The 25,001-nt window shown below is 39.6% G+C and overlaps 1 protein-coding gene and 1 pseudogene across 10 annotated transcripts in view; one reads left to right on the top strand and one right to left on the bottom strand.

The window, feature by feature from the left end:
• The window catches only part of MTMR3 (myotubularin related protein 3), a 141,513-nt gene that overhangs the window by 74,509 nt on the left and 42,003 nt on the right, over positions 1 to 25,001 (bottom strand). The gene's annotated exons all lie outside the window — the stretch shown is intronic.
• On the top strand, positions 6,225 to 8,230 carry LOC136391876 (DNA-directed RNA polymerases I, II, and III subunit RPABC2 pseudogene; annotated as a pseudogene).

Consider the following 25,001-nt stretch of genomic DNA (forward strand, 5'->3'; position numbering starts at 1 on the left):
TCAATGAACAACTAAGGTGTCACAACAAAGAACTGATGCTTCTCATCTCTCTCCCTTCCTGCCTGTCTGTCCCTGTCTGTCCCTCTGTCTCTGTCTCTGCCTCTCTCACTAAAAAAATTAAAAATTGTAAGTTTCTATGATTCATTATAAATTTTCAAAGTCCAAAATTAAAAAGTAATATGTGATTTTGCTAAAGCAAAAATTTCATTCATGGGCATTTGAGGCTAAGTAAGAAGAAATCACTTAATTGAGTGATCCAAGCAACAACAATCTTTCTCTACACCTCAATAAACTCTCAGGGCACTATCATAGTACTTGTTAAGGTCTAGTGCAATGGTTCTCAACCTGTGAGTATTTTCCAATGGCTTTAGGCGACCCCTGTGGTTTGGTTGTTCGACCCCCGCCGGGGTCGCAACCCACAGGTTGAGAACCGCTGGTCTAGTGCATCTCTCTCAGCAACAAGGTCTCCCCACAACAAAGACCTTCACTCTCAAAAACACTGTCTCCTTAAAACAAAGACCTTCCCTCTAACCAAGGTCTTCCTAGGACATTCTATGTTTATTCCCAATTCCTTGCCATTGTTTATGTTATTTTCTACTCCCAAACTGGCCTTTTTTCTACCAAACATATCCCTAGAGCTCTTCTAGTATTTCAAAACACTGAAGTTTTACTGCATATTTGCAAGTACACATAATTTAGTATTGTGGTAATAACGGTAATATTGGTTATGAACTGCTATTAATATAATGTCACTTTTGGCCCTGGCCGGTTGGCTCAGCGGTAGAGCGTCGGGCCTGGCGTACAGGAGTCCCGGGTTCGATTCCCAGCCAGGGCACACAGGAGAGGCGTCCATTTGCTTCTCCACCCCTCCCCCTCTCCTTCCTCTCTCTCTCTCTCTTCCCCTCCCGCAGCGAGGCTCCATTGGAGCAAAGATGGCCCGGGCGCTGGGGATGGCTCTGTGGCCTCTGCCTCAGGCGCTAGAATGGCTCTGGACGCAATAGAGCGATGCCCCAGAGGGGCAAAGCATCGCCCCCTGGTGGGCATGCCGGGTGGATCCCGGTCGGGCGCATGCGGGAGTCTGTCTGACTGCCTCCCCGTTTCCAGCTCCGGAAAAATGAAAAAAAAAAAAAATATATATATATATATATAATGTCACTTTTACAGGAAATACAAGCAGTTTCTGTAAAATTAAAATATTGTTTCGGAATGACGTCAGAGAACTGACAAAGGAAGAGCAGATAGGTTCACAAATAAGTTAGACTTTAGTTTCTTCAAAAATGAAGCCATGGTAATTATTTTATTTTTATTTTTTACAGAGACAGAGAGAGAGTCAGAGGGATAGACAGGGACAGACAGACAGGAACAGAGAGAGATGAGAAGTATCAATCATTAGTTTTTCGTTGCACGTTGCAACTTCTTAGTTGTTCATTGATTGCTTTCTCATATGTGCCTTGACCTCGGGCCTTCAGCAGACCGAGTAACCCCTTGCTGGAGCCAGCGACCTTGGGTCCAAGCTGGTGAGCTTTTGCTCAAACCAGATGAGCCCGCGCTCAAGCTGGTGACCTCGGGGTCTCGAACCTGGGTCCTTCCACATCCCAGTCCAATGCTCTATCCACTGCGCCACCTCCTGGTCAGGCCATGGTAATTTTTCATTTATTGCTTTTGATAATTAGCAAGAAACCTGAGTGGTACTGCAATCACATGAACAATTGACTCTACAGCATCAGAAAATATGGCATGCTCCTAGAAAAAACCAAGGTTATATTTTTATAAATAAATAAATAAATAAATGACAGCAAGAAAAGGGACAGAAAACATTCTCAATCAATACAAGTATAACCTCCTATTGAGAGAACTGCGACTAGCTATTAAACTTGTTTCATTAGCAGTTTAACTTTTACTGAGCACTTCCCTATACATGAGTATTTAAAAGTATTATGTGTTCCCATTTAAAAGTATTATGTATATTAACTCTCAATTAACCAGGCAATAATTCTGTAAAGCAGTAACCATCATTGTTCCCATTTACAATTGGGAAAAAAAAAAGATACTGAGAAATAACTTTCCCCAGGTTATACCAGCTAAGCAGAGAAGCCAGAATTCAAATCCAGGCACTCTGGCTCCACAGTTTACATTGTAAACATCTACTGCTTTTCCATTAAATAAAGTTTGCTAATATAGTAAAATGTGATGCTAACTATACTGTTCATAATGAGAACCTGTAAGAAGCCCTTAATAATATTCAGAATATACAGTATTTCTTATGTTCTACATAACCTGTTTTATTTTTCAAAGAAAAGTGTAGGCCCTCGCCGATTGGCTTAGCGGTAGAGTGTCGGCCCAGCGTGTGGAGGTCCCGGGTTCAATTCTCAGTCTGGGCACACAGGAGAAGCGCCCATCTGCTTCTCCACCCTTCCTCCCCTCCCGTAGTCAAAGCTCCACTGCAGCAAAGTTGGCCGGGCACTGAGGATGGCTTAATGACCTCCACCTCAGGCTCTAGAATGGCTCCTGTGGCAAGGGAGCAACGCCTCAGATGGGCAGAGTATAGCTCCCTGGTGGGCATGCCGGGTGGATCCAAGTCAGGTGTATGCGGGAGTCTGTCTGATTGCCTCCCCACTTCTAACTTCGGAAAAATACAAAAAAATTAAAATAAAATAAAAAAGAATAGTGTAGGCTTTATTTACTTTCATTCTCCCACAAAATTAAAGATTTTCAGCAGTGTTTTATATCCACTGTCTCAAGTATATACTACATATTTGACATTTGTTCCTAGAAACTTTTATTCTTTATAATCTCTTCTCACTTTGTCAGGATAATTCTGAAGTCTAATTCTGTCCTCCAAAGGGCTGACAAGTCAAATGTGCATACACCCCATTTCATCATCTATATCACTGTTAAGAACATTATATAGAGATTCCAATCCTAACCCCTCATAAAACCATTTATTGCTTATTCATCTAACAGCAAACTGACAGTAACAATGAATGTGACCCTCTCGTCTGTTTTGCATCACTTAGCAATAAAGCATATTTTCATTCCTTACAGATGAAGGTGCCACCATAGATAATTAAAAGCTTTCCTAAGGTTTAACTATATCCACTACTTATCTAGCCCTAACCCATTTCCAGAACTTTTACGTCATCCCCCAAACTTCCTTTTTAAAGCTGAATAATACTAAACTGTATGTATATACCACATTTTGTTTATACATTCATTAATGGACATTTAGGTTGTTTCTATCTTTTGGCTACTATAAATCATGCTGCTATGAATACTGGTGTACAAATATCTGTTAAGAGTCCCTGATTTGACTTCTGCTGGTTAGATACCTAGAAGTGAAATTTGCTGGAACATATTGTAATTCTACATTTAAATTTTTGAGGAACCACCAAGTTTTTCCATAGCAATCACACCATTTTACATTCCCACCAGCAACGCACAGGGTTCTAATTTCTCTATTTATATAGAGAAATTTTTAACAGACATCCTAATAGGTATGAAGTAATATCTTATAGTTTTGCTTTACATTTCCCTAATGATTAGTGATGCTAAGTATCTTTTCATGTGCTTACTGGCTACTGTATAATTTCTTAGAAAATATATCTATTCAAGTCCTTTGCCCATTTTTGGGTTGGGTTATTTATAAATTTTGAGTTTTGGTTTCTTTATATATTTTAGATATAAATCCTTTTGCAAATATATGATTGGAAAATATTTTCACCCATTCTTTGGGTCACTTTCTCTCTCTTCTTTCCTTCTCATTGTTCCATTTAGTTGTGCATTCATTGGTTGTTTCTTCTATGTGCTTGACTGGGGATCAAACCAGCAACCTTGGCATATCTGGACAACACTCTAACCAACTGAGCTACCTGGCAAGGGCCTCACTCTTTTGATAGTATACTCTATTATACAAAGTTTTGGGGGGTTTTGGGGTTTTTTTTTTGTATTTTTCTGAAGCTGGAAACGGGGAGAGACAGTCAGACAGACTCCCGCATGCGCCCGACCGGGATCCACCCGGCACGCCCACCAGGGGCAACGCTCTGCCTACCAGGGGGTGATGCTCTGCCCCTCCGGGGCGTCGCTCTGCCGCGACCAGAGCCACTCTAGTGCCTGGGGCAGAGGCCAAGGAGTCATCCCCAGCACCCGGGCCATCTTTGCTCCAGTGGAGCCTTGGCTGCGGGAGGGGAAGAGAGAGACAGAGAGGAAGGAGGGGGGGGGTGGAGAAGCAGATGGGCACTTCTCCTATGTGCCCTGGCCGGGAATCGAACCCGGGTCCCCCGCACGCCAGGCCGACGCTCTACCGCTGAGGAAACGGGCCAGGGCCTATACAAAGTTTTTAATTTTAATACAGTTAAATTTATCTTTTTTTTTTTTTTTTGCCTGTGCTTTTGATGTCGTATCCAAGAAATCACTGCCAACATGAAACTTTTCTCTATCTTTTCTTCCATGAGTTTTATAGTTCTAGTGCTTAAGTCTAAGCTTTTGATCCCCAATTGCCCAGATAATTTTAAAAGTACAAATATCTTGCTTTCAAATTCATAAACTTGCCTGACCAGGCAGTGGCACAGTGGATAGAGCATTGGCCTGGGATGCAGAGGACCCAGGTTCAAAACCCTGAGGTCACCAGCTTGAACGTGGAGTCGCTGGCTTGAGTGTGGGATCATAGACATGACCCCATGGTCACTGGCTTGAGCCCAAAGGTTGCTGGCTTGAAGCCCAAGGTTGCTGGCTTGAGCAAGGGGTCACTCGCTTTGCTGTAGCCCCACACACACACTGATCAAGGTACATATGAGAAAGCAATCAATGAACAACTATGGTGCCACAACAAAAAATTGATGCTTCTCATCTTTCTCCTTTCCTATCTGTCCCTATCTCTTCCTCTCTCTGTAGCACTCTCTTGCAAAAAAAAAAAAAAAAAAAAAAATCATAAAACTGTTTTTGAGTGTTTTAGTTGAGACAAGAATCTATGCTACAGAAATAATCACATATATACAAGATGTTAATTTATGCCCTGCTTATAATTTTTTAAAAACTGGAAACAGATAAATTGATATATCCAGACAATGGAATATTATGCCCTTCTAAGCATAAGAATGGGTAAGTAAACGTAGGGTGACCAAATCATAGACTCTTTCCTCGACCACAAAATCTAAGAGGGAACCAATCAGAATCTTTCTCTCATGGTTCCCTAGTTGTGCACTGACTGAGATACTGTGGGATATCCTTGAGAATGCCACAGTAAATTCACAGGGGAAATACAGTACTGGTTAAACATTTTGAGAGAAAACAGTAAACTGATATTAGCAGACCACACAAATGACTATCTGAGATCATTCATAATTTTAACATTAGCTCACAAAACTTTCCTTTCAAAGACATCATTTCTTTAAGAGGCAGAGGTTTTTTAGCAGTTGCTATGATAAAAATAAAGTACCCTGAAAAATCAATGTAGAACAGTAAATAAAATGTTTTCTTTCAAATTATATGTATCAATTTTTCAACTAAATTCTTAAAAATTCTTAAGTTGTTAGCCCTAACCACTTAAATAAATGAAACTGTTGGCTATTTCTTTTGGCCTAGGGGTGCTGTGGAAAGTATTACTGAGACACTAAAAGGAAGAAGAGACTGTGGACTATGCAGCCATGATCACGGAGAAGCCTGAGAGTAACACCAATGCCCAGAGAGATACTTGAGACACTGTACCCCTACTTCCAGTTTCACTATGCTGAAGCTGCCTGCCACAGTTCTTCAGTTATGTGAGCTGTTCCAATACCTGCCAATAAAGTTTCCCGTCTATTACTTTTTGTTTAAGCTCTAATTCAGTTTCTATCAACAGCAACCAAAAGTCCTAAATAACAAAATCAGATGATTCACACATTCAGCCTAATTTCCTTAATAATAGCATAACTGATAGCCCTGGCTGGTTGGCTCAGTGGCACAGCGTCGGCCTGGCGTGCAGGAGTCCTGGTTTTGATTCCCAGCCAGGGCACACAGGAGAAGCGGCCCATCTGCTTCTCCACTCCTCCCCCTCTCCTTCCTCTCTGTCTCTCTCTTCCCCTCCCGCAGCCGGGGCTCCATTGGAGCAAAGTTGTCCAGGGCGCTGGGGGTGGCTCTATGGCCTCTGCCGCAGGCGCGAGAATGGCTCTGGTTGCAACACAGCAATGCCCCAGATGGGCAGAGCATCACCCCCTGGTGGGCATGCCTAGTGGATCCCGGTCGGGCGCATGTGGGAGTCTGTCTGACTGCCTTCCCGTTCCCAACTTCAGGGGGGGGGAAAAAAAACACCTCAAATAACCAAAGTAATTCTAAGGAAAAAAAAAAAAACGAAGCTGGAGCCCTGGCCGGTTGGCTCAGCGGTAGAGCGTCGGCCTAGCGTGCGGAGGACCCGGGTTCGATTCCCGGCCAGGGCACACAGGAGAAGCGCCCATTTGCTTCTCCACCCCTCCGCCACGCTTTCCTCTCTGTCTCTCTCTTCCCCTCCCGCAGCCAAGGCTCCATTGGAGCAAAGATGGCCCGGGCGCTGGGGATGGCTCTGTGGCCTCTGCCTCAGGCGCTAGAGTGGCTCTGGTCGCAACATGGCGACCCCCAGGATGGGCAGATTATCGCCCTCTGGTGGGCAGAGCATAGCCCTTGGTGGGCGTGCCGGGTGGATCCCGGTCGGGCGCATGCGGGAGTCTGTCTGACTGTCTCTCCCCGTTTCCAGCTTCAGAAAAAAAAAAAAAAAAAAAACGAAGCTGGAGGCATTACAATACCTGACTTCAAACTATACTACAGAACCACGATAATCAAAAAAGCATGGAACTGGCAGAAAAATAGACACACAGACCAATGGAACAGAATAGAAGCCCATAAATAAAACCACATGTATATGGTCAAATCATCTTTGATAAAGGAGCCAAAAACACACAATGGAGAAAAGAAAGCCTCTTTAATAAATGGTGCTGGGAAAACTGGAGAGCCACGTGCAAAAGAATGAAACTCGAGTACAGTTTGTCTCCTTGCACAAAAATTAATTCAAAATGGATCAAAGACCTAAACATAAGACCTGAAATAATAAATTACATAGAAGAAAACATAGGTACTAAACTCATAGACCTTGGCCATAAAGAACATTTTATGAATTTGACTCCAAAGGCAAGGGAAGTGAATGCAAAGATAAATGAATGGGATTACATCAGACTAAGAAGCTTCTGTATAGCAAAAGAAATTGTCAACAAAACAAGTAGGCAACCAACTAAATGGGAGATGATATTTTTAAACAACAGCTCAGATAAGGGTCTAGTATCCAAAATATATAAAGAATTCACAAAACTCAGCAACAAACAATCCAATTAAAAAAAATGGGAAGAGGACATGAACAGACACTCTCCTAAAAAGAAGTACAAATAGCCAACAGATACAAGAAAAAATGCTCATCATCACTATTTGAGAAATGCAAATCAAAACTACAATGAGATACCACTTCGATTAGTGCAACCATTATGGAATAAAGTATGGTGATTTCTCAAAAAATTAAGACTAGAACTACCATATGACCCAGCAATCCCTCTACTGGTTATATGCCCCCAAAACTCGAAAACATGGGTTCGTAAAGACACATGCAGCCCCATGTTCATCGCAGCATTGTTCACAGTAGCCAAGACATGGAAACAGCCTTATGCCCTTTAATAGAGGATTAGATAAAGAAGATGTGGTAAATATATACAATGGAATACTACTCAGCCATAAGAAATGATGACATCGGATCATTTACAACATGGATGGACCTTGATAACATTATACTGAGTGAAATAAGTAACAGATAGGTCTCCGCTCAGGTCTGCGGTGCGGGGCCGAGTCGCTGTAGCGCGGGCGTCATATCATACAATGAGGACAATTTTGATGGTGACGACTTTGATGATGTGGAAGAGGATGAAGGACTAGATGACTTGGAGAATGCTGAGGAGGATGTGTGCCCCTGTGATGGTGGAGCTGAAGGGGGAAACAGATTCCTTGCTCATCGCCATGAAAGAGCTCAAGGCCCGAAAGATCCCCATCATCATTTGGCGCTACCTGCCAGACGGGAGCTATGAAGACTGGGGGGTAGACGAGCTCATCATCACCCACTGAGCTGGACTCATCTTCTCAACCATGCCTCATCCCCACTTTCTTTTCTCACATTCTTTTTTTTTTTCTCACACTCTTTATACATGTAAATAATAAACTATTCAACCTTTAAAAAAAAAAAAAAGTAACAGATAAAACTAAGAACTGTATGATTCCATACATAGGTGGGACACAAAATTGAGACTCATGGACATAGACAGGGGTGCAGTGGTTACCAGAGGGAAGGGAAGGGTGTAGAGAGAGGGGGTGGGGGAAGGGGAGGCGCTTAAAGAGAAACAAAATATAAGATGACAGAAGATAATGTGACTTTGGGTGATGCGTGTACAGCATAATCGACTGTCCAAATGATGTGGAGATGTTTTCTCTAAATCTATGTGCTCTGATTGATCAATATCACCCTGTTAAATTTGTCTAAATAATTTTTTTTTTGTATTTTTCTGAAGCTGGAAACGGGGAGACACAGTCAGACAGACTCCCGCATGCACCCGGCCGGGATCCACCCGGCACGCCCACCAGGGGCAACGCTCTGCCTACCAGGGGGTGATGCTCTGCCCCTCCGGGGTGTCGCTCTGCCGCGACCAGAGCCACTCTAGCGCCTGGGGCAGAGGCCAAGGAGCCATCCCCAGCGCCCGGGCCATCTTTGCTCCAATGGAGCCTTGGCTGCGGGAGGGGAAGAGAGAGACAGAGAGGAAGGGTGGGGTGGAGAAGCAAATGGGCGCTTCTCCTATGTGCCCTGGCCAGGAATCGAACCCGGGTCCCCCGCACGCCAGGCCGACGCTCTACCACTGAGCCAACCGGCCAGGGCCTGTCTAAATAATTTTTAAAAAAATAGCATAACTGAGTAACATATATCGGGGTTTTATTAAACAATCAAAGGTATGGTAATACTGTAACTTAAATACAAATCATTTCATTTACCATATTTCCCCATGTATAAGATGTACCTTTTCCCAAAAAATTGCGGTCTAAAAACTGGATGCGTCTTATACAGTGGTTGCAGGAGTGTGGCATTTCAAATGCCACAGATGGAACTGAGAACGAGGCAAAATATGAAGACAGTGATTCATCCTCAGACACAGATGAGGACAAGCTAATGGATGGGAGTTTTGACAGTGATGAGGAGCTGAATGAATTTTATGATAAATAAAACAAGTTCAATAACTTTTATGTAATACTTTTTTTTTTTAATTTCAGGTCCCAAAATTAAGGTGCACCTTATACATGGGAGCATCTTATACATGGGAAATACAGTACTGTATCAACTGAACACAGGATATTCCTATTTGACACTACATACTTAGACAAAATTTAATTTTTTTAAAGATTTTAGTTTTATAGAGTTCTTGATAAAAATACTCGTTTTAATTAATTTTTCATAGTACTATAATATAAACTATACCATATTTTTTCACACAAATGTTAGAAACAATATAATTTCTAAGTTATCTAAAACTAACATACAGCAGGTCTTCAAATAACAGTCTGATCAATGTCATTTCCTTACATTGATGAGATGCTGTAGAAACTTGTTTTTTGTTTATATCAATTAGCCTATGGTAAAATCCATTTTCTTATATATTTTTGGCTTATAGTCACAGAACCTATTAATATTGTTAATATTAACAATATTAAATGAGTACTTATTATACTTTAAAAGTTACAACTTCAAAAAAGAAAAATGTGCAAAACACATTGTATAAATATTAAAATATCAAATATTTCTTAAATACTTAATTCATTTCCAGAAATAAATTAATGTGCATCTTGTAATTACTTTGATTTATGAAAAAAAATCTTTCATTATAAATCAAAGACAGCAGCGATTTCAGCAATGAGCACAATTTATAGTTCACTGTAACAAAGACTGAAATAAAAACCTATTTAACAAAGATAAAAGCAAACACTTCCAAAATGAAAAACGCTTCGATCAGAAACACATCAATTGAAAATGGCAATTAACGCTGTTTTATTTTCTGTGATAGTCTACCGATGGACTGCAAATAGTTCTACCAAAAAGAAAAATAATTACCTGGATAATATTCAACACTATGAACCTAGTATTCTACCTTGGTCACACTATCTAAAACTCCTAACAATAAACTTGCTCCTCAATGAATGTCACTTTACAACCACCTGAAGAAAACAATCTATCATCTTGTTTTCCCCAGGTTATCCATATTCAATTTCATCATGTGTGTGGTCTTTTTTTTTTTGAGGGGGGGCAGGAATGGAGAGAGATGAGAAGCATCAACTCGTAGTTGTTCACTTTAGTTGTTCACTACTAACTGATTCTCATACGTGCCTTGACTGGGGGCCTCCAGCTGAGCCAGTGAATGTCAAAAACCTTGGGCTCAAGCCAGCAACCTTGGGCTTCCAGCCAACAACCATGGGATACTATCAATGATCCCACGCTCAAACTGGCAACTCTGTGCTCAAGCTGGATGAGTTCATGCTCAAGCCAGTGATCTCAGGGTTTCAAACCTGAGACTTCAGCATCCCAGGTCAATACTCTACTGCACCAACACCAGTCAGGCCATATATTTTGTCAAAATAAAAAAGTTGGCCTGACCAGGCGATGAACAACTAAAGTGTCGTAACAAAAAACTGAAGATTGATGCTTCTCATCTCTCTCCATTCCTGTCTGTCTGTCCCTATCTATCCCTCTCTCTAACTCTCTCTCTGTCCCTGTTAAAAAAAAAAGTTGAATTTGTCTTACTAATCTAAGGATGTGTGTGTGTGCACACGCGCACTATACACACAGGTATGATATTTATCCCTACTCTGTAATATCAAGTACAAGTTTTTTTCCAGATTACTTCCCATTTGGCTCTGTGTGTATTTTCCCTAAACAAATGTTTACTTTTATGTAGCATTATTTAGTAATAGATAATAATCTATTCATTACTTATGTGTTTAAATAATATTTAAAGTGCCTTATTCTCCAATGCAACTCTGATCTGATGAGACTGCCTAAAATTTCTAGAGTAAAATATAAAAGTTTGAAGTTTTTAAAAGCAAATGAAAATCTGTAAAAACTGTCAAAAATATGCAACTGCATTAAAACTCCCCAAAGGAGAATCTGGACTATGCAGTCTACTGAGTTGTGTAAGTTCTCGAAGACCTATCACTTCTCTGCCTTTCGGCTAAGATCAAATATAATTCTTGAAGGCCTAAAGATGAAGTGAGAGGAGAGAAATATAAAGATTATGTGTTACTTAGAAAAATGGTAGAAAGGTAGAGATAGAACTCAATAATCTGGCTATATTTAACATAAAACAACAGTCCACTGAAGCCTATCAGTCAAGCAAGAAGAAAAGAAAGAAATTTGAAAGAATGATGATATCAAATGTTGATGAGGATGTGGAACAACAAGAACTCTCATTACTAAAGAAAACGTGAATTGATAAACCATTCTGGAAAAAAACATGGCATTAAAGTTGAAAAAAAACTATAAGGTCTACCGGAAAGTTCTGTCCGTTTCTATCACAGCAAGTTTCGACACGTAAGCACGTTTATTTGGCACATGTGTGCCTCTCTATTTTTATCACTTAATGTATACATACTGATGTGGCAAATTAACTAAAAAAAGTATTTTTATCACTTAATGTATACATACTGATGTGGCAAATTAACTAAAACAAAGTTGATTCACATTATTCTTATGTGTGAAGCCATAGTGTACCCATGGCTACTGATAAGGTTCATTTATGCCACTGTAATTTTTACGAATTTCAGCAAGGAAGAAATGCTACAGAAGCATACCTATCACATCCACCATATTCCCTGGACTTAAGCACCCTCCGACTATCACTTCCTTTGTCCTTACAAAATTTTTTGAAGGACAAAAAATTCAAAAATGAAGAAGATATCAAACAAGCACTGGTTCAATTTTTCGCATCAAAAGATAAAACATTTTTCAAAAATGGGATCTACAAACTGCCCTCACACTGGCAAGAAATCATGAATAATAATGGCAATTATATTATTTAATAATGTTTATTGACGGTAAGAAAAATTTGTATTTTGTTTTATTCCAAAAACGGACAGAACTTTCCGGTAGACCTTATACATACACACACACACACTGTAGCTTGGCAAGTGTGTTCCTTTATATACCCTAGAATGAAGATAACTGCATCAAAAGAAATGTATAAGAATATTCATAAGTCACATTGTTCATATAGCCCAAACTGGAAACATCTCAAGTGTTCCAACAATAAAATGGAAAAAATGCAGTATATTGTACAAAATAACAGCAATAAAAATGAACTAGATCAACACACAATACATAGGAATGTGTTAAAGAAGCGAAATGGAAAATATATACAGTATGATTCCATTCAAAAACAGTGAAATTCAGTACTGTTTAGAAATGGATGCACGAGTAACAAACATCATGAATGCAAAGCAGACAGTTATTACTTTAATAGGTCAGGAGAGTGGTTAGTTATTACTAAGAAGGGAAGAAACGTGTAAAAAGAAACAAACCAGAGCCTCCTCCACGGAGATCAAGTTCATGACACAATTCAAGGGCATGTATTTGTTACATGACAGCTTTGGTCATGCACCTAGCATCTTTTGTTAAGGAAAATATTTAGCTACTTCTTAACCTGAAATACCAATGAACCTTACAGAATGTTCCAATTTCCTACTTGGTAGAAAAAGGGGGTTCTACTTTCAGGTCCCATCAAATTTCCCACCTGTTAAAAGTGCAGTAAAATTTTTATTATTAAAAGTTATAGCTGTTATCTGAAAAATCACATCAAATGTTATTCTTTTGTGCCCTGGCCAGTTGGCTCAGCAGTAGAGCGTCGGCCCAATGTGTGAATGTCCCAGGTTTGATTCCCAGTCAGGGCACACAGGAGAAGTGACCATCTGCTTCTCCATCCCTCCCCTTCTTGCCTCTTTCTCTCTCTCTCTGTCTGTCTCTCTCTCTCTCTGTTGCTCTCACTCTTCTTCTCCGGCAGTCATGGCTTGGTTGGAGCAAGTTGGCCCTAGGTGCTGAGGATGGCTCCATGGCTTCACCTCAGGGGCTAAAATAGCTGGGTTGCCAAGTAACGAAACACTGGCCCCAGCTGGGCAGAGCATCACCCCATAGAGGGTAGAGGGCTTGCCAGGTGGATCCCAGTCAGGTTGCATGCAGGAGTCTGTCTCTCTGCTTCCCCGCTTTTCACCTAAAAACAAATGATCTTCTTTCATATAAAATATTATAATACCTCTCTATATAGAAAGTCATCAAATAATGTCTACCTTGAAAACTTGAAGTACTTTCATTAAAAAAAAAACCTTCAGAAATTAATGATTTATTAGTTCATTGGGAAAAGTAGCACAAGGCTTTGGCACATTAGCATGCCTGAAAAGGTTTATAAGGTTATCAGAAGAAGGAAGCAAGCACATGACTAAAAGCAGGGGTCAGGAACCTTTTTGGCTGAGAGCCATGAACGCTACATTTTAAAATGTAATTCCGGCCTGACCTGTGGTGGCGCAGTGGATCAAGCGTCGACCTGGAAATGCTGAGGTCGCCGGTTCGAAACCCTGGACTTGCCTGGTCAAGGCACATATGGGAGTTGATGCTTCCAGCTCCTCCCTCCCTTCTCTCTCTCTGTCTCTCTCCTCTCTCTCTCTCTCTCTCTCTCTCTCTCTCTCTCCCTCTCCTCTCTAAAATGAATAAATAAAAAAAAAATGTAATTCCATGAGAGCCATACAACGACCGTGTACATTACGTATTATCCAATAAAAATTTGGTGTTGTCCCGGAGGACAGCTGTGATTGGCTCCAGCCACCCGCAACCATGAACATGAGCGGTAGGAAATGAATGGATTGTAATACATGAGAATGTTTTATATTTTTAACGTTATTTTTTTTTAATTAAAGATTTGTCTGCGAGCCAGATGCAGCCATCAAAAGAGCCACATCTGGCTTGTGAGCCATAGGTTCTCGACCCTGACTTAAAGTAAACTTGGGATCATCAAATTCAAAAGTCTCTCTCTATAAGACCTCAATGTCTGAATAAAATAAACTATCAACTCCAATAAAGTCCTCTTCTTATCTTTCAGATCCATAGTGTTTTGTAGGTTTTATTTTATTTAGATCATAAGAACAATTAGAACTGAGATACTCCTTGACCAGATCTTAAGTTAGAAAATAAAAATTTAAGTATATTTTAAATTCCAGTGTGGAAATATTTTCTTCAAATGAAAACAGTAAAATATACAATTTTGCATCAAAATTAGAAAATACACAGTTTTTCTAAATCATCCATTAAAGAACTAAACACATTAACCAGGACAGGGCCAGCTTTATAAGTGTGCAGCCTATGCAGTCACACTGGGCTCAATGCTTGGTTTAATGCTCTGCTGAAGCCATGTTGAAATCCTTAATAATTTTTTAAAAAGAGATCCTATACCATGGCCAGATAGCTCAGATGGTTAGAGTATCATCCTGATACTCCAAGGTTGTAGGTTCAATACCCAGTCGGGCACATACAAGAATCAACCAATGAATGTATAAATAAGTACAACAACAAATCCATGTTTCTGTTTCTTTCTCTTTCTCTAAAAATCAATAAATTTGTTAAAATGTTTTCAAAACCCACAAATACTTCATTTGACCCAATAATTATAAGTAGTGCTATTATTCACTAAATTTTACGTTCTAAAAACTAGTATTTTATAAAAATATTCAAGTTTTATGAAAGAAAAAGTGAACAAGCACAAAAAGAAGAGAAATAAAGCAACTCCTGAGTTTTAAGACGGCTGTAATCAAAGGTAAACAGTGTGACCTGAAAAGGCGGTGGCGCAGTGGATAGAGCACTGGCCAGGGATGCATAGGACCCAGGTTCAAAACCCCGAGGTCACCGGCTTAAGCACAGGCTCACCAACTTGAGCACAGGCTCACCAACTTGAGCGCGGGATCATAGACATGACTCCATGGTTGCTGGCTTAAAGCACAAGGTCACTGGTTTGACACCAAAGTTATGCGCTTGAGCAAGGAGTCCCTGGCTCAGCTGTAGCACTCCCTCTACCCCTCGGGTCAAGGCACACATGAGAAAGCAATCAATGAACAACTACAGTGCCCCAACGAAGAACTGATGCTTCTGATCTCTTTCCCTTCCTGTCTGTCTGTCCCTATCTGTTCCCTTCTGTCACTCTCTCTGTCTCTGTCTCCCACTTAAAAAAAAAAAGGTAAACAGTGTGTGGTAAAGAAAGAAGTCTCTAGTATCTAGAAGAGAATGTCTTGGCACTCAAAAGGCCACTCACACGACTAATTTTTATAGCTATATAAAGTGTCTGTTTTTTCCTAAGAAAAAAAAGACTCAACCCTGTTAATAAAAGAAATTTAAACTGCCAAATTCAAAATAAAACAATAATGACCCTGCCAAACCCAAATGAGTTAGAAAATAAAGCTAAAAATTTAGAATTGACTAGAAAGTAAGATAATACAGAAAATAAGACAGTATAATAATGAAGCTTAATCCATTATCAAGATGTATCTTTACAACAGCCAAAATTTGGGAGCAGTCCAAGTGCCCATCAGTAAAGGAGTGGATAAAAAAGCTGTGATAAATTTACACAATAAAAGACTATACAGACGTAAAAGAAAAAGAAACTCTTACCTTTTGCAACTGCATGAATGGACCTGGGAAGTATTATGCTAAGTGAAATAAGCCAGAGAAAGACAAGTACCACATGATTTCACTTATAGGTGGAATCTAATAAACAAAATAAACTAACAAACAAACAAGAAGTATGTTCATTTGGGCAGCAGAAACAGTGGGTGCTTGACAGGTTTTGGAAAAGGGGTGAAATATAAGCCTTTTAATCCAAAATTCAGGTAAAATTTTCCAGGATGCCAAAAGGTCAATAATATCAAAAACAGCATCTTAAAACTCAAAAGAGATAAGGGGGACCATTTTTTTAATATTATAATTATATATCCTATTCAAAGAAAGTAACAGAGAACTGTGAAGAAAAGCAAGTTTGGAGGAATATAGGAAAATACAGAGAATTTACCAAGGCAAATAAATGGCTACTAAACTGAAAATTTGGTGTCAACTAAATAATGTTCTACTGAAGATTATTATTATTATTAAATAGTAACATTACAGCCACTGACATTTTCTAAGATGTTAATAAAGCAAGAAATCCATTCACTTTAAAGCTGAAAATGTATTAAATATCCTCAGGCTGGGCATCACTTTCTACCCACTTTCTTAAAGCCTCTACATTTCAGCACTGACACAATCTAACCCGGTGTTTCCCAACGTGGGGCCCACGCCCCACAGGGGGGTAATTCAATAGTTAAGGGGGGGAAATTAGAAATTGGACTTGACCCGACTTTAACTCTTTCGCCCCGGGCCATTTAAATGCAATGCTACATATCGGTGCCAAATTTAACAAAAAATGCAATTCTTAAATAATTGCGGTAAATAATTATTAAGTATAATTTCGTTTGACGAGACCAAAATATCAACTGGGTGATTGGCGTCATCAAGTAAACTTCGTCCTGGGTTCACCGCGGAGCGTGCTGTCTGCCGCGGGGAACCCCGGACGTTTTAAAAACTCGCTAAACAACGCAGTTACTCTCACCTAATTGGCCCATCGCAACTTCTGTAGTGTTTCACATCATTCAGTTGGTGTTAATTTGAAATAAATGTCAGTCAAAACTGTTGTAAAAGCTCATTGATTTAATAAATATACATATATATATTGTATAGATATAATTGGTAAGTATTTGATTTTATTTTTATCAATATTAAACTCTTTATTAAGTACTTCTTGCATCGGGGCTAGAAAGCACTAATATTTTATAAATATTATTGGGGCTATAATAGTGCATGCACGACAATTTTAATTTTAGAAGCATAACTTTCCAGAAAATTTTGTCAAGTGGAAAAAATATAGATACCTTTTGATTTGCGGTGGTAGTGTAGTAAATGTGTTATATACATTTAAATAAATATGAATTTTTAGTATACGTTTATTCTATGTCACATTGAATATATTTTAACACATATTTTAATATTAGTTTTTAATTGATCTTATTTTTATTTCTTATAGCCCATAGTAAAATGAGTGGTGCAAGCAAGAAAAAAACTCATCAATATTCGGAGGAATATTTAAAATTTGGGTTCATACCCGCTGTTCACGATGAGCGGATTCCTTTTTGTCTTTTATGCCAGCAATGCTTGACCAACGAATCAATGAAACGAGGTAGTCTTGAGACGCATTTGAAGGCGAAACATAGTGCTCATATTAATTCAGATTTGAGTTACTTTAAAACTTTAAAGAAAAATTTTGAAAAAAGAACAACATTAAAGTCTCTACTTACTGCTCATACTTCAACTAATAATCGTGTTCTTGAGGCTAGTTATCAAATTTCTTTATTCATCGCTAAAACTGGAGAAAATCACACTATAGGAGAGAATTTAATAAAACCATCAATATCAGCATTTCTTAAAACGGTTCTTGAAAAAGATGACAAAGATGTAAAAGCTATGCCACTCAGTGACAATACTGTTAGCAGAAGAATAGACGAAATGAGTGAGGATATTGAAAAACAACTTATTGAAAAGCTGAAAACAAGAAAATTCTCCTTGCAAATGGATGAATCAACTTTGAGAGACAGTGAGGCAGTATTGATAACTTACGTAAGATACATTGATAGAGAACATTTTGCTGAAGAAATGTTGTTCTGTAAAAGATTAGAAAGCACCACTACCTCCAAAGATATATATAATAAGCTAAAAAACTACTTAGATGTCAATGATATACCAATGAAAAATAGAACATCTTGTGCTGCAGATGGTGCTCCCAATATGATGGGCAAGAAAAATGGCTGCTTAAAATTGATGAAAGATGCGAATCCAGAAATGATTCTTGTGCATTGTGTTATTCATAGGGAAAACTTGGTAGCTAAAAACATCTCGCCTGTTCTGAATGAAGTATTACATACAGTAATAAAGTGTGTTAATGCTATTAAAGCTAGTGCCAAATGTGAGCGTCTTTTCAAGCTATTTTGTGAAGAACAAAATGAAGACCATGTGAGACTTTTACTTCATACTGAAGTAAGATGGCTATCTAAAGGAAACTGTTTGAAAAGATTTATGGAACTGTTTGATACTCTTAGTGATTTTTTAAGCGACAAACCTGAAATGAAGTATCTGTTAACAATAGATGGTAAAGCATTTGTGAGTTATTTAGCCGATATCTTTGAAAAACTAAATATATTAAATAAGCAACTTCAAGGAACAAATAAAACTCTTGTCGATGCAAAAGCAAAGATATTTGGTTTCATTACCAATACTGAGTTATGTCAGAAACATATTAACAACAAAAACTTTAAACAGTTTCATTGGCTCCAAAAATGTGAAGTAACTGATACCGCTTTACTTGTTATTGTCAATCATTTGAATATTCTATCGGCTGATTTAAAAGAAAGATTTTCTGATTTAAAACAAATTGATTTCCCAACATGGATGATGCAGCCAATGTTAGTGGATTTGTCTGATATATCAAATATGCAGTATCAAGAAGAACTCGCAGAATTGCAAAATGATGAGTCAGTTAAAGCTTTATTTAATATCAAAGGAGCGATGGCATGGCTTTGTGAGGAAACAGAAATCAAATACCCAAATTCAACCAAATGTGCAAGAAAACTATTGCTACCGTTTCCATCTTCATTTTTAGCTGAATGTGGATTTAGTGCTGTAAATGATTTACTGGTAAAAAAAAATCGGCTGGATATAACACAACGTGGAGACTTGAGACTAAAGCTAACCAAACTGGAACCTAATATAAAATCTCTGCAGCGAGCATCAAGCGCAAGGATCACACTAAATTAAAATAATAAATTAATATAGAAAAATCTGTATTAAAATTATTTGGAATTTAAATTTCTGTTTTTCATTATATGTTTTGAAATTTTACTTACTGTGTTTTGTTAACAATTTCATAGTGATTTCTTCCTAGAACCTATCATTTATGTTTATTAAGTGAACAAATCAATTTTTTAATGTTAAAAATTATGTATGTTACATAGGGGGGGACATAAAAATTTTAGAAAGGTTAAGGTGGGGCATGGCACAAAAGAGGTTGGGAAACACTGAATTCTAACCTAATGCAATAAAGTTAGGAAACCAAGTTTTTATTTAACTCCCATGCTCATCATCCTCAGAGCTGGCATCTAGTACTAGTGAAAGCTCCAGGGTAGGAAGGAAGTCTACTTGCCCTGCATTACTGAGCTGTAAGTTTGTGTTGTTATGGGCACCAGCACCACAGAATAAATGTAAGGGCAAGGAAGCAAAAAGCTGACCGGATAAGACAATTTGGTCCATGTGATCAGTATATAAATGAGATTACAACTACCTAAAAATTCCCAAGCATCCCCAAATAATCTGACTTTCAAGAAAATATTTATTATGGGGCTAGGGTCATACTGTAACAAAACTGGAGAATCTTTTTTTTTTTTTTTTTTAATAAATAAATTTTTATTTTAATGGGGTGTCATTAATAAATCAGGGTACATACATTCAAAGAAAACATTTCCATGTTATCTTGTCATTTAGTTCTGTTGCATACCCATCACCCGAAGAGAGATCGTCCTCCGCCACCCTCCATCCAGTTCTCTCTGTACCCCTCCCCCTCCCCCTCTCCCTCCTTCCCTCCCCCCATCCCCCATAACCACCACACTCCTGTCTATGCCTCTTAGTCTCGCTTTTATGTCCCACCAATGTATGGAATCCTGCAGTTCCTGTTTTTTTCTGATTCGCTTATTTCACCCCCGCACAATGCTACCAAGACTCCACCATTCCGCTGTAAGTGATCTGATGTCATCATTTCTCCTAGCTGAATAGTATACCATGGTGTATATGTGCCCCATCTTCTTCATCTAGTCCTCTATTTTTTTTACAGTGATTAAAAGCCTTTAAGCAAACTCTTGGCCAATACAGCAAGAATCCATAAAAGAGTAGTGTCCTTAACATGTTCACCAAGTCCAAGTTGGCCCCATCACCATGCCAAATCCCTGAAAAATGCAACCCAACCACAGTTCAGTCTGTTAGGAGCTGTCACAGGGAGCAGGAGTCCAGGAAAGTTCCCCACAGGAAAAGTCCGCAAGGTACTGGAATTGTTGTCACCATTCTATACTTTGCAGCTCATGTCCAAGTCCCAATGACCGCTTGGACATGAAAACTGGAGAATCTTTTCATTTTTCTTAAATCTAATCTTGGTTCAAATCACAACTGTAGACTGCAGAATAAAAAGAGATGCAAACCTACATAAGGGATTTCAGAATAGAAAGCTGGTTTTGTCACCAGCTTCTAATCTCTTCCCCGAAAAAAGATACAAGGGGAGAAGGCACTATTTAAACCAGACTGTGAACCTTATCAGAAAGTTAAATATTCTTTTGCAAAAGTCAGAATTCAAGACTAGATCTGCTTTTCTTCCTTTGTTCTATGCTCCACAGCTGGTGGCAGAATGGAGGAATATGATTTCCACTTTTACTCTGCGGTATCACTTCAGTTTCTGCTGTTTCAAACAAAGCCTTCAAAGGCAACATTAGTGTTTAAGATAAACACTTAAAATGTACACTAGCATTTTAAAGAATCGTAGTTTTTAGGCGTTCTTGCACAGCTTTAAAATCAGCCTGACCTTGCCTCAAAATCTAATTCAGACATTTATGAGTTCTATAACCTTGAGTCAGTTACTTGCCATTAACATGCTTCTGACGACAACAATATCTCATAGTATTATTTTAATGATTAAGTGATCTAATATACAGAAGCAACTACAAATGTACCTGGCATTTAGTAATCACACATATTAAATGCCCTGTTATATATCAATACCTAGTTAAACCATACACACTTTCTAAATATGTTTCCTGAGCTTTCAAAAAATATATAATTATCTCCCTTAACCAAACAACCTCATAAGATCATTGGAGCATAAACCAATAAAGCTGACCCATGAACAGTGTGAGGGTTAGGGGCTCTGACCTGCAACGCAGTAAAACATCTGCATATGATTTTGACTCCCCAAATACATTACTAATAGCCTACTATTGACAAGAAGCTTTACTAATGGCAAATACAGTCAATTAACACGTACATATTTTGTACACAATATGTATTACACATTGTTGTTGTTTTTACGAGACAGAGACAGTCAGAGAGAGAGAGAGAGAGAGAGAGAGAGAGAGAGAGAGACAGAAAGGAACACAGAGAGATGAGAAGCATCAATCATCAGTTTCTCGTTGGGACACCTTAGTTGTTCATTGACTGTTTTCTCATATGTGCCTTGACCGGGGGTTTTCAGCAGACCGAATAACCCCTTGCTCAAACCAGCGACCTTGGGTCCAAGCTGGTGAGCTTTGCTCAAACCAGATGAGCTCAGGCTCAAGCTGGCGACCTCAGAGTCTCGAACCTGGGTCTTCTGCATCCCAGTCTGATGCTCTATCCCAGGGGTCCCCAAACTTTTTACACAGGGGGCCAGTTCACTGTCCCTCAGACCGTTGGAGGGTCGGAGTAAAAAAAAAAAAAAAAAGAACAAATCCCTATGCACACTGCACATTATCTTATTTTAAAGTAAAAAAAAACAAAACGGGCCCTGGCCGGTTGGCTCAGCGGTAGAGCATCGGCCTAGCGTGCGGAGGACCCGGGTTCGATTCCCGGCCAGGGCACACAGGAGAAGCGCCCATTTGCTTCTCCACCCCTCCGCCGCGCTTTCCTCTCTGTCTCTCTCTTCCCCTCCCGCAGCCAAGGCTCCATTGGAGCAAAGATGGCCCGGGCGCTGGGGATGGCTCTGTGGCCTCTGCCTCAGGCGCTAGAGTGGCTCTGGTCGCAACATGGCGACGCCCAGGATGGGCAGAGCATCGCCCCCTGGTGGGCAGAGCGTCGCCCCATGGTGGGCGTGCCGGGTGGATCCCGGTCGGGCGCATGCGGGAGTCTGTCTGACTGTCTCTCCCTGTTTCCAGCTTCAGAAAAAATGAAAAAAAAAACAAAACAAAACAAAAAAAAACGGGAACAAATACAATATTTAAAATAAAGAACAAGTAAATTTAAATCAACAAACTGACCAGTATTTCAATGGGAACTATGGGCCTGCTTTTGTCTAATGAGATCGTCAATGTGCTCTTCTCACTGACCACCAATGAAAGAGGTGTCCCTTCCGGAAGTGCGGCGGGGGCCAGATAAATGGCCTCAGGGGGCTGCAAGCGGCCCGCGGGCCATAGTTTGGGGACCCCTGCTCTATCCACTGCACCGCCTGGTCAGGCCATATTGTATTCTTACAATCAAGTAAACTAGAGAAAAGAATATATTTAAGAAAATCATAAAGTTTGCCTATAAGTTTTCTCAAATTGTTGTAAATCTCCAAAAAATTTTCCAATATATTTACGGGAAAAAAATCCACATAAGTGAACCCATGCAGTTCAAACCATGTTAAGGATCAACTATATACATGAAAAAAACTATAAAAAGGTCATCATTATAGAAAAACTTATTACTCAGTTCACAAGCGAACAACAGTTAAAATACTGCATACAGAGCTGTGTTTGAATACTATAATAGAACAATATAGGCTTAGTAAAATTAGTCTAAAGGGATATTTAAGTATTTTGTTAAAATCAAACTGGGAAGAAATAACTATCTTTATGTGTGTGTGAGCGCACGTGTGCATGAGTATATATACATATATATTTTTTAGAGAGAGAGAGGCAGGGAGAGAGAGACAGAGAAACAGGAACATCGAAATGTTCCTGTATGTGTCCTGATTGGGAATCAAACCAGCAACCTCTGCACTTTGGGATGATGTTCCAACCAACCGAGCTATCTGGCCAGGGCTTAATTTTTTATTGATTGATATTTTCGACAGACAAAGGGGGGAGGGAGAATTCATTTATCATTCCACTCAGTCATGCATTCATTGATTGCTTCCCATGTGTTACCTGACCGGGGATTGAACCCATAACCTTGTCATTTCAGGATGACACTCTAACTGAGCTAACCAGCTAGAGTCTATCTTTATATTTAAAAACTAGTATTTACTAAACTATGAGCCAATCACTGAGCTATATATATTTTTCATGCATTATCTCATTTAATCTTCACAGGACTGCTGAAGTAAGTGCTACTTAGCCCATTTTACAGCAAGGACTCTTAAGTCTCTCAAGGATTAAGTAAGTTGCCCAACGTCAAAGAACTAATACATTTCTAAATTCTAAAATACCAGAGTAGAATGAATACCTGTGACATGATCACCTGAATGCAGTTTTCCCCTAAAACAATCTTTTCAAATTTTACAAATATGACAATGTATAAGTACTAAAACTTAGAGATTAAGGAAAGAGATAAATTTACATTAAAATGCAACTATAACTAAAGAAAACTCCAGAAGTTCCGTGTACAGGAGAAAAATTGAGCTCTAAAATACCCAAAGAGCGCATGAGGAAAACCACCACCTTGTTTGAGTACTCCAATGTGGATTGTTTCTCATTTGGTTAGATGTGTGCAAAGAATTTTAGTGTTCTGACTTTAATTTTTTTTTTTACAGGGACAGAGAGAGAGTCAGAGAGAGGGATAGATAGGGACAGACAGACAGGAATGGAGAGAGATGAGAAGCATCAATCATCAGTTTTTCATTGCAACACCTTAGTTGTTCATTGATTGCTTTCTCATATGTGCCTTGATTGCGGGCCTTCAGCAGACAGAGTAACCCCTTGCTCGAGCCAGCGACCTTGGGTCCAAGCTAGTGAGCTTTTTGCTCAAGACAGATGAGTCTGCGCTCAAGCTGGCGACCTCCAGGTCTCGAACCTGGGTCCTTCGAATCCCAGTCCGACACTCTATCCACTGCGCCACCGCCTAGTCAGGCCTGAGTTTAATTTTCACAAGAAAATTTGCTCACTTGAGATATTATACAGAACATAAATGTCTTTATGCATAAATCAATTGTCCTATTCTGTATTATTAAAGGGAGAATATGTAGAAGAATAAATTGCACAAGTATATCATCTCTGCAGGAGATGGTGATAAGGGACAACTAAAATGTTCTGTTGAGTTTAGGGTATCATCTTGATACTCTACAGCAGTGGTCCCCAACCTTTTTTGGTTTAATGTCAGAAAATATTTTCATGGACCGGCCTTTAGGGTGGGACGGATAAATGTATCACGTGACCGAGACAAGCGTCAAGAGTGATGGATGTAATAGAGGGAATCCGGTCATTTTTTAAAAATAAAACATCATTCAGACTTAAATATAAATAAAACAGAAATAATGTAAGTTATTTATTCTTTCTCTGTGGACCGGTACCAAATGGCCCACGGACCGGTACCAGTCCGCGGCACCGAGGTTGGGGACCACTGCTCTATAGTATCAACGTACAAAGGACACTGACAGACTCAAGTCTAATTAGTACCTTTTAGTTCAAAAATTATGTAAAGATACTGTAATATCTGATGACAACAACCCAATGAAATATGAGCAGAAATCAGCAAGATGCATTTTAATCCCCAAATTTCAAAATGTCTTGACCAATAAATAGTAAAGCAAACTATTATGTATTTAGTTAAGAAATTTGGCCCTGGCCGGTTGGCTCAGTGATAGAGCGTCGGCCTGGCGTGCTGAAGTCCCGGGTTCGGTTCCCGGCCAGGGCACACAGGAGATGCGCCCATCTGCTTCTCCACCCCTCCCTCTCTGTCTCTCTTTTCTCCTCCCGCAGCCGAGGCTCCATTGGAGCAAAAGATGGCCGGGGAGCTGGGGATGGCTCCTTGGCCTCTGCCCTAGGCGCTAGAGTGGCTCTGGTAGAGGCAGAGCAACGCCCAGGATGGGCAGAGCATCGCCCCTGGTGGGCGTGCTGGGTGGACCCTGGTCAGGCGCATGCAGGAGTCTGTCTGACTG

Source organism: Saccopteryx leptura, chromosome 2, assembly GCF_036850995.1.
Source record: "Saccopteryx leptura isolate mSacLep1 chromosome 2, mSacLep1_pri_phased_curated, whole genome shotgun sequence".
Classification (NCBI taxonomy): Eukaryota; Metazoa; Chordata; class Mammalia; order Chiroptera; family Emballonuridae; genus Saccopteryx; species Saccopteryx leptura.